This window comes from Pseudonaja textilis, chromosome 1 (genome assembly GCF_049901715.1).
Source record: "Pseudonaja textilis isolate UNSWEBS1 chromosome 1, rPseTex1.2, whole genome shotgun sequence".
Taxonomy (NCBI): domain Eukaryota; kingdom Metazoa; phylum Chordata; class Lepidosauria; order Squamata; family Elapidae; genus Pseudonaja; species Pseudonaja textilis.
The window spans coordinates 127,647,242-127,661,514 of record NC_141990.1 but is presented as its reverse complement, the minus strand read 5'-3'; the positions used below and the strand labels follow the sequence as shown (position 1 = coordinate 127,661,514).

General features: G+C 39.2%; 1 long non-coding RNA gene across 1 annotated transcript in view; it reads left to right on the top strand.

Annotated features, from left to right (window-relative positions):
* LOC148127804 (uncharacterized) overlaps window positions 1–14,273 on the top strand; it is a 74,325-nt gene that overhangs the window by 24,354 nt on the left and 35,698 nt on the right. The window lies entirely within an intron of this gene.

Here is a 14,273-nt window from a genome sequence, read left to right as displayed (position 1 = left end):
TTATCGTGGCATTTTTCTGAGCCATCTGCTCCTAGTGTTTTCCTCTTACTTCTTTTGTCTCTTCTGTATTTTTATGGAAAAATTCTTATGCTATTACACAATATTCATGAAAGACATTGCATATTAAGCCACCAATGACACACTAAATTAAGACTTGTCAATACAAATGGCACACTCTATTTAAACTGCAATGCAGGGAAACAGATCTTTTTACATCCCCCCCAATAACTTAAAGAGAGTTCAGAGCCTCAGACAGTACTTCTGAAAAAAGGAGATTTTCCCCTCTATGGTGCAGAGGAAAGGGTGCCCTTCTATCCCCACTCCTGCTACAGGTACCCACACAAACAACATGGTTGGTTACTCACCTTTGTCTCTCTGATATTGTTTGCATTTCTGGAGACAGTACTGCCAAAAGAAGACTATGAACATTGAGGGCAAACCAACTAGAGGAAGATAAACTAGTTATCCTAATTTTCACAATGATTTGTATACTGTAGGCCGGAGATGGTATTCAGCAGGTTCTGACCAGTTCTGGAGAACTGGTAGCGGAAATTTTGACTGGAAATTTTACAGTATCCTCCCCCTGCCACGCCCACCAAGCCACGCCCACAGAACTGGTAGTAAAAAAAATTGAATCCCACCACTGCTGTAGGCCTTCTCAAACCAAAATGTTGATATTTGTAGTTGGGACAAAGTTCGTTGAATTTAAATTTTTAGCAGCAATCCTTAAACAGGCTGATCACAACTGAAGCTGCTGACAATTATTATTTTGCTCTATTTGTAAAAGCATGTTAGGAATAAACATTTAATCCTCTAGCTCTAAATATTTTTTAAAACAATATTAATCTTGCATATAATCCATGTAATCCTGCTAAGAAATTATTTTATCTTAAAATTGGGAGGAACTATATTAAAATTTGATCTGAATTCCTAATACATACTGGAAATATTTCTGCTTCAAAATAATCATAGTTTTTTTGTACAGTGGAGCCTTGGGTTGCAACCATAATCTGTTCTCAGACTCCGGTTGTGACCTGATTTGGTCATGTTCAGAAGCATGACCAGTCGGCTGCACATGTGTGCAGTCAAAAAATAAAATGGTGCCAAAGGGGAAATCGGCACAGAAAGGGAATCTTTCTGCACCAATTTTGTTCGCTACCCAATTTTTGAATCGTGACCCGATTAAAAAATCAGGTGGATTTTTTGTTCACTACCCGATTTGGTTACAAATAGGAATGTTTGTGACCTGACATCCCACTGTATATTTTTTGTGCACAAATGATGGTGTAAACAAATGGGTTGTGTGTCATAAGCAGGTATATGGTAGAGTGACAGCATTCCCTCCACAATATTGTCTCCACCTGTCACAGCCAAAAACAGTAGGAAGGGTGAGCTCTCTCCCCTCCCCCACTACTTTGGATTCATCCACCTGCTGAATTGAAAAAGGGCTGAGGTGCTAAAAACGGACATGGGATAGTGAAGCAACAATGTTCACTGTTATCTGCTGAGTGTTTCATTCCTATGGCCTTTAACCATGACCAATGGCCAGTGTAGTTCAGTGAATATGAGAAAAGAACACACCCTATTTATTTGTTTATTTATCATATTTAAGAACTGCCCATCGCCCTCCCAGAGACTCTATAAAGGAGCTCTATAAATGAAATATTAAAAACATAAGCTCCATGTATAAAATTTAATAGAGGCAAGCAATGTTAAAAATTAATTAGGAAGAGGGATTTGAAGGCTCTAGCCAGCCCCACAATTGTGTGCTTTTTGTTCCTTCCCAATTGAACTGAACAACATGAATGAACACCAGTTTGACTGGGAAGGAACAAAAATTATTGACCATGCCAGCAATCGCCATGCGTGTACATTTGTTGAGGCCTGGTATACTACCAAATGAACAATTAACAAACATATTGACCTAGATCCAGCATATGAATATATAAGAAGCCAGACCATTCGAACAACCAATCAACAAAAGAACCAATCAGCTGCTCATAATTTAAATAGAGTTCCAAACGAACAAACAACCAACTGACCAAACTGGCACACAAAGCATATATAAGCTAAGGAGAACTGGACAAGACAATCCTGCTGATGATGTTACCTAGTCTGGTAACAAAATGTTCAGAAACTAAATTGAAACGAGCTTGAAGAGCAAACCACTGAGAAAATCCTTTGATTCCTTTGTTATTAAATGTTAATATAGTTCCTTCCAGATCCCATTACTTATGTCATGTTATCTGTCATGTTACCTCTTTGAATCCTTAATCCTAGAGCCAGACATGTGAGTTGATAAATAAATAAATAAAACCGAGGATCTCTTACCTTAAAGAGGACTTCTCCTGCATAATAGAGGAACGTCTCCATAGTGGAGGTAAACTAAACCTTCACTGAGTTAAACTATACTAATCCTAACTAAACAATATAAACAAATATATTAAATATGATAAATAAATAAATAGTATGATGAATAGGTGCGATATTAAGCAAATAAACAAATACTGTAAAGCAAAGTAGAGATACAAGCTGTGATGAATAGCTTTCATTCAGCCCACCCAAAAGTTTTATTTACTTTTCCTTTGTGAGCTCATCTACCTGTTAGCAGTATGAGGCATGACCTTAGAAAGGAAAAGCAAAGCCAACTGATTAGCTGAATGAATGCTACTCAGAGATTATTTATTTTTCAATATTGGCAGAAATGTAAATACAAAATCCTGCAGATGCGTTTGGTGGAATCAGAGGATGAGCTGAGAGAAAAAAATCCATAGAAACATAGTGCCACTGAATAAAGCAGGGAGATCTCTGGAGAAATATGCACAATTTAGGCTGAAAAGGTGGTGCAGAGTTGAGTGAACAGAATTGGAGAGATGCCTGTGTAAACTGGCTCTTGCTCCACCATACTGTACTTGCCCATTTCTTTTGAATGAGCTTCAGGGAGGCTATGGATTTACATTTGGTGGATCTCGGGACACGTGTCTTCTCAATTATGAAGCTCTCCATACAGAATATTCTTTCCAAGATTAGGTCACCCCATCTCTTTCAATTTTTTAAAAAGTCTTAAGAATAGGTTAGGTGACCAGGTCTGAATGTGATGGTATATGCACCAAAAGGAGCAGTGGGAGAGAGTTTGAGCAGCAGAAAGTTTTCCCAGGAATAGACCTGGATCAAGAGACTTCATAGCCCTGAACTGGATGGGAGAACAGGGAAGAGGTTCAGGGTAAGGTAGCCACACACTTAGACTCTCCTTCTATCTCTTCTATCTCATAGTTAGAAGGTAAAGCTCAACTTTGGCAGAATTCTGTCCATTAATTGTAACAAATAAAAGATTGAACTCAGTTGGATTTCCCTGTGTCCTTTGTGGGCTTGCACCTGATACGGGTTTCCTTGGAACCAAAGACCTATCTAGATGGCTTCATTATTGGCAGGGGAAACATTTTTATTTCCTTCAACTATAAGATTTCCACTTTTATCTGTTTATTTATTTAGTGTACGGCAAATACATGGACTTATAGTAGTTCAAATGTTAATGTCCAGTCCACCCAGCCATTCAAGGATAGGGTGGTCTATGTTGAAAAAAATCAGACATTGAGCCGGTGAAAGCTCTTGATGGACATTCAATCCATTGCCATTTATTTAGAGAGCCATGATTTCTACAAAGATGTCTGCCTGCCAACTGTCATTAACTGCCAATTCTTCAATGTAGTCTGGCTGCCAATTGTTCCTAGTCGTTTGGTTCACACTACAATGCTTTCCAGGGTGCACCGCGAGGAGGCGAACTAGCATTACACCCCAATTTCATCTGTATTTGCTGGTTTTATATTCTATCACTTTGGGTGATATAGAAAGCTTTATAAATTTGTTAAATAAGTAAATAGGTAAATAAATAAATAATTTATATGGGACTATATAAAATTTATAATAGTTTATATAGGACTTCACTTGAACTCCATATAAGTTAGGAGTTTTTCCTTTCCTTTTTCCTTTCCACACCATTCTTTTTATCTCATTATAGTATATTGTAAGTCTGAGCCCTGCTTTTTGGATTGACTTGTTGTTGGTTTTTTTGTTTTTTGCTTATTGCTTTTAGCTGTCGATCTTGAATAGCTCGGGAACAGTTATTCTGAATATTAAGTCTGCTACTTACAACTTGTCACACCTGCTCATGATGCCAGTAGTTGACCATAGCCATAGCTCAAAGCTGATCTGTAAAGTCCTTGGTGCTCTCTGAACATGGTTCTTTGCTTACATACAGTTCCTTACCCAACTAGCTAACAACTTTCTTGCTAGAAGGGAGTGGGGTTGGCTCCCTGTTTACATACAGCAGCTTAGCCTGCAAGTGTTAATGGAGCTGTAGTTTTGTCTACGATAGTTTGATTAGAGTATTGTTTTCCATTTGGATGTTGGTAACCAAGGTTGCATGGCTAATAAATGCTACTAATTGGAAACTTGGTCCTCCCATAAAAAGCATTTCTTTTTTGGGGAAAAAGACACTACGTAATAATTTCTCCCTTTTATAAATCCTGCATTATTTACTTTTCCTTCGTGAGCTCATGCATCTGTCAGCAGTATTATGAGGCATGATCTCAGAAAGGAAAAGCAAAGCAAACTTATTAACTGAATGAATGCTACTCAGAGTTATATCCATTTTTCAATATTAGTAGAAAAATAATTACAAAATCCTGCTGATGCGTTTGGTGGAATCAAAGGATGAGCTAACATGAAAAATTCAACAGAAAAATTAGTGTCCCTGAAGAAAGCAGGGAGATAGATATCTGGAGAAATATGTACTGTTGATAGTGAAAAAGTGGTGCAGTGGTAAATGAGCAGAGCTGGAGAGATTTCTGTGTTTGGAGAATAAATTACACTGTGGATGTTCTTCCACCAAACTTCAAAAAATGCACAGTATTTTAACCTAACCTTCAGCAGCAGCTCTTATTTTCTGTCCTGAGCTTTCGGTATACATACAGTAGTCCTCAACATATGACCATAATTGAGTCCAAACTTTATGTTGTTAAGTGAGAAATTTGTTAAGTGAGTTTTGCCCCGTTTTGCAACTTTACTTTCTACATTTGTTAAGTGAATCACTGACGTTATTAAATTAATAACATGGTTGTTAAGTGAATCTGGCTTCTCTATTACCTTTGTTTGTGAGAACAGGGGTTGCCAACCTTTTGGATCCCAGGGCCCACCAAATTCATACTTTTAAATCCCGAGGACCACTAATATGAATTTTTTTAAAAAGCTAATATAATATAATTTTTATATTAAATATAAATTATATATATATATTATATATATATGTATATGTATATGTATATATAAAATTATATATGTATATATATATATATATATATATATATATATATATATATATATACACACACACACACACACACACACACACATACATATATATATGTATGTTATTCAGCTTTGTTTGGGTATTTTCCCACGTCATTGTAGTTGTGCTTTTAAAGTTGTAGCAACGTTGCGGCAGAATCTCATCTGTCATCATCAGGCTTCTGTATTGTGTTCGTCTGTGAGTCAGACTTTCACAGCCGTTTCAGTTTTAAATTTGGTGTTAGCCTACTGCTGTGCCAGAATGGTTTTTTCTTCATCCTGATTGGTTGGGAGTCTTGGTCTGTGTTTATTGGTCTTGGAATTTGCTGTGTTCTGCTTGATTGGTTTTTCTAACATCTTCTGTCTGTTTTGTAGCTTTTTTTTTCTTGATTGGCTGGCAACATTGTGTTTGCTGTATTAGAGGCTTTTAGTGCAGCTTGGCTCCGAGTAAACAGACGGCTAGCATTTATTAGGAAGCTAGGTTTCATCTGGGTGCCTGGTTGGGGTGTGTTTGAGCTGGAGGTATCAGGGGGGGAGCTGTTTGTGCCCAGGTGTTTGCTTGGCTTGTGGTGTGGGGATTTTTTTGTTTGAGAGTGCAGGCTTCCAAATAATTGACAGTCTGGTGGAGTCATCTCTTCTATCCATGCTTTCAGGTCTTTTTTCAATCTCTAGAGCACTGTGGATAACTTTACCTAGGGATTTACATTTGATGGGTCCCAGGAGACATGTCTTCTCTGCTGCAGCAACTACTTTATGGAATAATCTTCCCAAAATTAAGTCAGACCCATCCCTTCCGACCTACCAAAAAATCCTTAAGAACTGGTTAGGTGACCAGGGCTGAGTCTGATGGCATGTGCACCTGAAGGAGCTGTGGGGGACAGTTTGGGCAACACAGAGTTTTCCCAGAAAAGATGGCACAGACTTGAGCTGGATGAGAGGGCAGGAAAGAGTTTCATGGTAGCTTGAATTCACACAATACTCTCTCAGGGCATATCTAGTTAAATTAGAAGGTTATAGCTTGAATTTGGCAAGATTCTGTCGATTAGGTTTAAACAAAGAATGGATTGAACTCAGTTGGGTTTCACTGTGCCACTTCTGGTTTTGGGCCCAATACTGGGTTCTCTTGGAGTTAGAGACCTATCTAGTTGGCCCCATTATTGAGGGGGACATTTTTATTTCCTTCAACTATGGGATTTCTAGTTTTTTTTTAAAGGATATTCATTATTATGGTCTTCTATATTTAAATTTGCTATTTTGCCCTCCCTAGTTTTTTAGAGGGTAAAAGTGAGGGATGTGGGGGAGACACTTTCAGAATTGCACGATTCTGTTAATATAGCCTAAGGTAGAACTAGCATTCCTGGTTGTGTTTCTTGCCTAGATTGCCTTGCAAGTCTGATATCAATCTTGCAAGTCAATTTGACATTTTGGTGCAAGGATATTATATATTCTTATTGGAAAGTCTATTTTATTTCCATCAAATAGAAAAATGGTTAACCAAGCTGAGGAAGTTTTCTACATTGTTGAACCTGGTATTTAATACATATTCACTGCTTAAAGCTGAATAGTGATCCTTATTTTTATAAAAGGGATATCATATAATTTATAGATCATAATTACTTAATGGGTTTTTTTTTGAAAACTTGAATCCCCAGGGAATTCTAGCTCCATTGTTTATCTATTAGTAGTTTAATCTTTCATATTTTTTCATGTGTTTTTATTTCCCTTTGTTTATATCCTTTCTCTAAAACATTTAATTAAAAAATAAATTTTAGTATCTTCCCCCCATATTTCTGTAAAATAAATCTTACAAGATATGTGAAATTTCGATGGAATCAGAGAAGTGCCACACCTCCTCTCCCATTCCAGAGTTTTCTGCTGGTGCCAAATCATCCATTCCCCACCCCATCACTCCTTTGCCCCTATTTCCAGGCAGACAGAAGCCCTGCTTTTCTTTGTGACATATGCTAAATAGGGTCACAAATGCGGGCAGCAGATTTTTACTTCAGCTTGCTTTCTTACTGGCCCCAGCACTATACTGTAGAACAAGATACTTAATATTGCCACCTGTTTCCTATTATCTAGTTCTATAGATGGACACTCCATTGCCCTATGTCCCAGGCCTTGGCATCAGAAACACCTTATGGGCCCCATTCCCCTACCAATCCTTTTAGTCTCCTCCCTCACCTTACCCCGTGCTGCTACTGCTCCTATTGGTTGTCTTTTCGACCCTCCAAACATAGGACGGAACTCCCTCAGTCTCACATCCAACTCCACAACTGTTTTATACCATTCCCCCAGTTTCTGGGGAACCCCCCCTCCCCCATAAAAACAAGCCTGCCTCAATCCTCTATCTAAACCGGATCTAAATTCTCTAATCAATAGTCTTTCCGGCCAGGTATGCAACCTAGTTGCCAATTTCCAAAACTCTCTGACATACTCCACAGCAGGCCTCCCATCCTGCTTCAATGACATTAATGCTTCTTCATATTGATGTATCCTTGACCTATCTTCAAATTGAACTTTGAGTGCATCCAAAAACAAACCAACATCAATCAATTCCTTTGCATGGACACTATGCAACTCTGCAGCCCAATCGGCAGCATCACCTGTTAACGTTGTAGTTATCACAACTATAAAAGACCATTGAGAAGGATAGCAATTTGAATATAATTCTAGGTGGTTCACAATTTGGCTTAAAAATAATGCTAACCTATCAGAGTTCCCATCAAAGGAAGTGTTTATAGGAGGAGGACCACCCCAAACCATTCTTTGGGGCCAATATCCAGACATGCCTGATGGACAATATCCAGATTCATGCCTGAATTGTTTGTCTATTCCCCATCTGCGCATCCCTAAATTCAACCCTGGAACCTGGGACTGGTTTAGAGGTTTTATTCCAAGTTCCTGATACTCCTACTACATCTACTAATGATTCATCTACTTCCATAGAAAATGCTCCCTCCCACCTCCTCCTACTCATATCCGTGCTATCTCTGGCACTTGAACTAAAGAAAGATGTGTCTTCTATTCTAAATCCCCTCCCTGGACTGTCCGAAACAGTCCGGGGAGTAGAGTCACGAATGCTTAAGTCACCATACTTGACACGGAGCAATTCCAACGTACTAGCGTTTAAACTGGTCGTAGAAGTACTACACTCATCTTTGTCAGCAATCCATTGTTCCCTCCACTTCTCAAATGTCCTGGAGGGCAGCGGCATAAAAGTGGGAGGTTTCCCTTGTGAAACCTTCCCCCTCATATCGTCCCTCAACTCCAATCCCGATTTCTGTTCCTTCCAGATTTTCAGCCATACCACAGGCTGAGGATCCTCTTCACGTCTCGTGTTATCTGTTTGTCAAGACACCACATTATCGTCTAACTGAATTGAGGGCTGCTTTGGCACCACACCAGCCCCTCCAACAGCATTATCCACATCCACCCCCGAAACATCTTCAAAACCTCTGTCAACAGCAGTACCTTCAGCCATAATATCACAGGTGACAAAATATTATAGGATGTATGAGATCCAACTTTCCTCTCAGTTATTCTTTGACACAAATGCAGGGAGAAAATAAGACACTCTTCACTTCAGTATTTGGTAACAGAAAAGCTTATTGTTTATTCCTTCTTCTGCAAGGAGTCCAAGATAATAGCTAAGCAAACAAAATAAAGTTGGATCTAACCCGAGTTTCCTGGGATTCGATATTTATAATAATTTCCCCTCATTACCCTTCATTACCTCTGATTACCCTTATTAATGTTAATTATTCATATGAACTCAATCACATGAATCGTGGTTAATGCATAGCAGCTTCACCTCAGAGCATTTTACATAGACCGCGCATATTATTATGGTACAGAGTTTATTCTGATGAAGAGGAATGCCATCTTTCAGGTCGCTGTGGCTTCGATTCAAACGCGTGTGTTGCGTAGTCGTGACAGTCGTTATTGTCATTATTGTCATTGTCGTTATTGTTATTGTCATTATTATCATTATCGTTATTATCATTATTATCGTTATTGTTATTATACATTGGATGTAAATGGAGACAACCCAGGCCAGATTTTTTTTTTAAAAGCAACAGTTCCCCATCTCCTTGGATTAGTTTTTTTCCTTCCTCATTCAAGAACTGGTAGCGGAAATTTTGAGTAGTTCAGAGCAGTGACCCCCAACCTTTTTTGTACCACGGACCGGTACCAGAATCACAAAATGATCCACGGACCGGTACCGGCATCAGCACGCACGACCAAGGCAAGGTGAGCCGAGCGATCGGCCGGCCAGCCATACCCCGCTTCTCCCCACCACCTTCAACTCCTCCTTTGTACCTTTTTTGTGCTTTTCGGGCTCTTTCTTAATCTCCTCCTGAGTAACGTGAGACTCCACCGCCATCGGGACGGCTCTTCATTTGAAGCCACCCCCCCTTCGATGAAACTAAGGCGCAAGGATTCCTTCAGCACCCAAATGCTGCTTTTCAACAACCGACGACCGACAAGCTCACCCGGAAGCACTTTCTCAAGCGCCGTCAAAACAAGATGGCAGCTCCCAAGCAAACCGGCAGCCCGGTACAAAATGATCCACGGACCGGTACTGGTCCGGGGCCCACTGGTTGGGGCCCACTGGTTCAGCGGACTGGCAAATACCACCTCTGACTGGAGATTTTACAGTATCCTTCCCCTGCCATGCCCACCAAGCCACCAAGCCCACCAAACCACGCCCACAGAACCGGTAGTAAAAAAATTTGAATTGCACCACTGAATAACGCTATTTCAGTCATAGAATTTTATATGGAGTACAAATACCATTTACTTCCATTATTGTAATACTTTTCCCAGATTTGTATTTTTCTTTTCTACTTTTCCTTATTTGCACTCACGTTGCATGCTTCTTCCCTTCTAGTACACATTTCATTCTGGGCTGCCAGACTGCTACATTTTTTAAAGTAATCCTGCATTTTCTGAATTAAGCCCAAAAAGTAAGCCCAAAAAATTCACCAACACTGGTCTAGTGAGAAGAAGCAATCCCTGAAGGAAAGGCAGCTGCTGGTAGACTGGCCCACCCAAGAGCCAGAAAGGAAAGCTTCCTTACCTGGATGGAGAGGAAAGACAAGAGGCAGAGGAATTGCCAGTCAAGCCTTGCAATGGCCCAGTTCAAGATTTTGAGTAAATTGTAATGTCTTCACAAATGTCCTTCTAGCACTGATGATGTTTCCTACATTGGTAATGAAACGTCTGCAAGAAAATCACCAAGCTCAAAGAGCACCAAAGACCCCACATACACAGTGTAGTTATGACATTTTCCCATCTTTGATTGGTTTTCTCTGGAAAGAAAAATGATAAAAATGGGAAAAGACTGTTAAAGCAGTGAAGGTGAATGGCACCTACCTGATATATAATTGGGATGGAAACAAGGGGTCCAGAATGCCAGTGAAGAAACAGAGTTTCAGACGTAAATGGATGACTAGGAACTGAACTAGAAGCCAAGAAAATAAGTCTGGGAGTCTGCTACTGTTGCATTTGCATTTTCTCACTGTCCGTCTCACTGTACTGATTCTTCTGAAGAATACATTAGGATATATACAGGACTTTCCAATTTCCCTCAAAGAATTGCTTTTGGATTTGTTTGCATCTGACATTCATGCAAATCCCCAGCAGCCCACCCCTGCTTTTAACCAAGCTGTGCCCTTGTTGAATTTCATTGAGTCATCCCATATCTGCGCCCAGAATTGCACTGTTTCTGTTCCCGCCATCCTGTTTTCTTATTGACAGTTCTTAAATCTGGGGTGTTATGGAATAGGTGTAACTAATGATTGTTCATGAGATAAAGTTACATGATTTCATTTCAATGAACTCATTTATTTCTGCTTTAGCAATCTATAAAATAAAGATAAACAGTTGTAGAAATGGTTACAACACAAGCTTGAAAACTTTTTAAAACTAATTCCTAATGCTAAAACTAGTGCAACATTTTATTTTACAAAGAAACAGAGAAATAGAGGAACATTATTTTAACACTATAGAAATATTGTCAGAAATCACAGACTATCTTTCTTTCGCAAGTGGCCTGAGGCCTCACAGACAACTCCTATGGTTATATTTTAAAGGAAATATCAGGACTTAACAACTGCCTCAACCTCATCTTCTGCAATAGTTTGAATTCAATTTACGGAATACAAATTAAAGAACCCTTTTCTAACAGTGACCACAACATGATTGACTTTTGTCTCAACATCCATCCACACAAAAATCATCACAATAATGTTATCCCCAATTATAACTTTAAAAAAGGCAACTATGAGCTTATAAACAATGATCTCTCATCCCTTGATTGGCAATTTCTATTCACTGGATGCAATACTGTAGAAGACCATATTTTTACATCAAACTATATGTACCATTAACAACTCCCAAAACCAGAAAAAACAAATTACCTATAACAATAGGGAAGCTTCAATCCAAAAAGAAATCACTTTGGCAGAAAAACAAATCTGGTCACATTGCCAACTTCAAAAGCCAATACAAAAATTTATGCCACCAGATGAAGACCAAATGCGCCAATTATCACATTAAATAAAAAAAAATCTTCTACACACCAATTCCACCCGCGCTTTCTATAATTTTGTAAATAACAAATTAAAAGCCTCAAGGTCTATCCCACCCCTGAAAGGACCTAATGGTAAAGACTGCAACGATGACACCATTAAAGCCAACCTCTTTAACACATTCTTTGGCTCAGTATTTGTAAACAGCAATGGATCATGCCCAGTATTTCCTAGTCGAACCAAAGACAACTACAATGATCTAATACAGGGGTGTCCAACCTTTCAACTTCCCTGGGCCACATTAGAAGATGAAAATTTGGTTTGGGCCGCACATAAAATAAAATAACAGTAACGATACCTGATCATCCAAAAAAACCATAGAAAAAAAGTTAACATATTAAATTTATTTGGAATTTATGCCACCAGATGAAGACCAAATGCGCCAATTATCACATTAAATAAGAAAAAAACTTCTACACACCAATTCCACCCGCGCTTTCTATAATTTTGTAAATAACAAACTAAAAGCCTCAAGGTCTCTCCCACCCCTGAAAGGACCTAATGGTAAAGACTGCAACGATGACACCATTAAAGCCAACCTCTTTAACACATTCTTTGGCTCAGTATTTGTAAACAGCAATGGATCATGCCCAGTATTTCCTAGTCGAACCAAAGACAACTACAATGATCTAATACAGGGGTGTCCAACCTTTCAACTTCCCTGGGCCACATTAGAAGATGAAAATTTGGTTTGGGCCGCACATAAAATAAAATAACAGTAACGATACCTGATCATCCAAAAAAACCATAGAAAAAAAGTTAACATATTAAATTTATTTGGAAATTAAGTTAGTGAGATATTTTTATTATTTATTATTAATTATTTATTAAAAAATATTTATTTTTATCACGTTTTTTATCACTTTTTTATCACGTTTTTTTTATCACGGTTTATTTTCCGGCCAAATTTTGCGGGGGTGGTGGTGGGGAATAAAGCTCGCCCACCACGCGCCTACCTCTGCTCCTGCAAATGGCCCGGCTGGATGAGGCAGGACTGGAAGGCAGAAGCAGAAGCAGCAGCAGCGGTGGCGGCAACAGCAGGAGGTGGCACTCTGATGGTGCCCGCCTTTTCTGTTGCTGCTTGGCGTGGCGCTCACCTTGCCCTGCCTCACGCCTGCCTCTCCTCCTCCTCCTCGCTGGCTCTGGCACAAAGGTTGGGGTGGGCACTGGGCCGCATTACAAGGCGACCTGGGCCGCATGCGGCCCGCGGGCCGTGGGTTGGACAAGACTGATCTAATACATATCGATTTTACAGAAGACAATGTTGAAAAACCATTACGCAATCTAAAACCATCTCTATCTATTGGACCAGAAGGAATATGTGCCTACTTCTTAAAAAAGCTATCCACTACCATAGCCGAACCTCTAAGCATAATCTTTGAAAAATCTTTCAGGACCAGCTCCTTGCCAAAACTATGGTCAAAAGCCATGGTCATCCTCATCTTCAAAAAGGGAGACCCCAGCCTAGTTAAAAATTACAGACCAATCTCTTTATGCTGCGTCACCTGTAAAGTCATGGGATCAATTATTAACCAATCCATCTTCCTCCACTTAGAAACAAACAACCTACTCACTAATAAACAATTTGGTTTCAGAAAAAAACTATCCTGTAATCTGCAATTCTTACACTGCAAAAACATATGGACTACACAACTCGATCAGGGCAAAGCAATAGACGCAATCTACATAGACTTTTGTAAAGCCTTTGATTCAGTGGTACACAACAAACTACCCCTAAAACTAAAATCTTATGGTATCTCTGGACAATTGCATAACTGGATAGAAGCATTCCTGTCAAACAGACAACAAATGGTCAAAATTGGGAGCGTCCTATCAAATGCTGTACCTGTCAACAGTGGTGTCCCCCAAGGCAGTCTTCTAGGACCAACTCTTTTCATACTCTACATAAACGACCTCTGTGATCATATCAAGAGCAACTGCGTCCTCTTCGCTGATGATGTAAAGTTATTCAACACCACCAACAATACTGCTACCCTTCAAAAAGACCTTGACTATATATCAGAATGGTCAAACAAATGACAACTTCAAATCTCAACAAATAAAGGCTCTGTCTTACATATTGGCAAAAAAATAATAATCAGAAAATAAAATAAAGACTGAATAGGCAAGACCTCCTTGATGATCCAAACTCTGTCAAGGACCTTGGAATACTCATCTCTAATGATCTAAGTGTTGGAGCCCACTGTAACTACATAGCCAAAAAGACATTAAGAGTTGTTAACCTAATCCTGTATAGCTTTTTCTCTGGTAATATCACACTACTAACTAGAGCATACAAAATATTTGCTAGACCAATACTTGAATATAGCT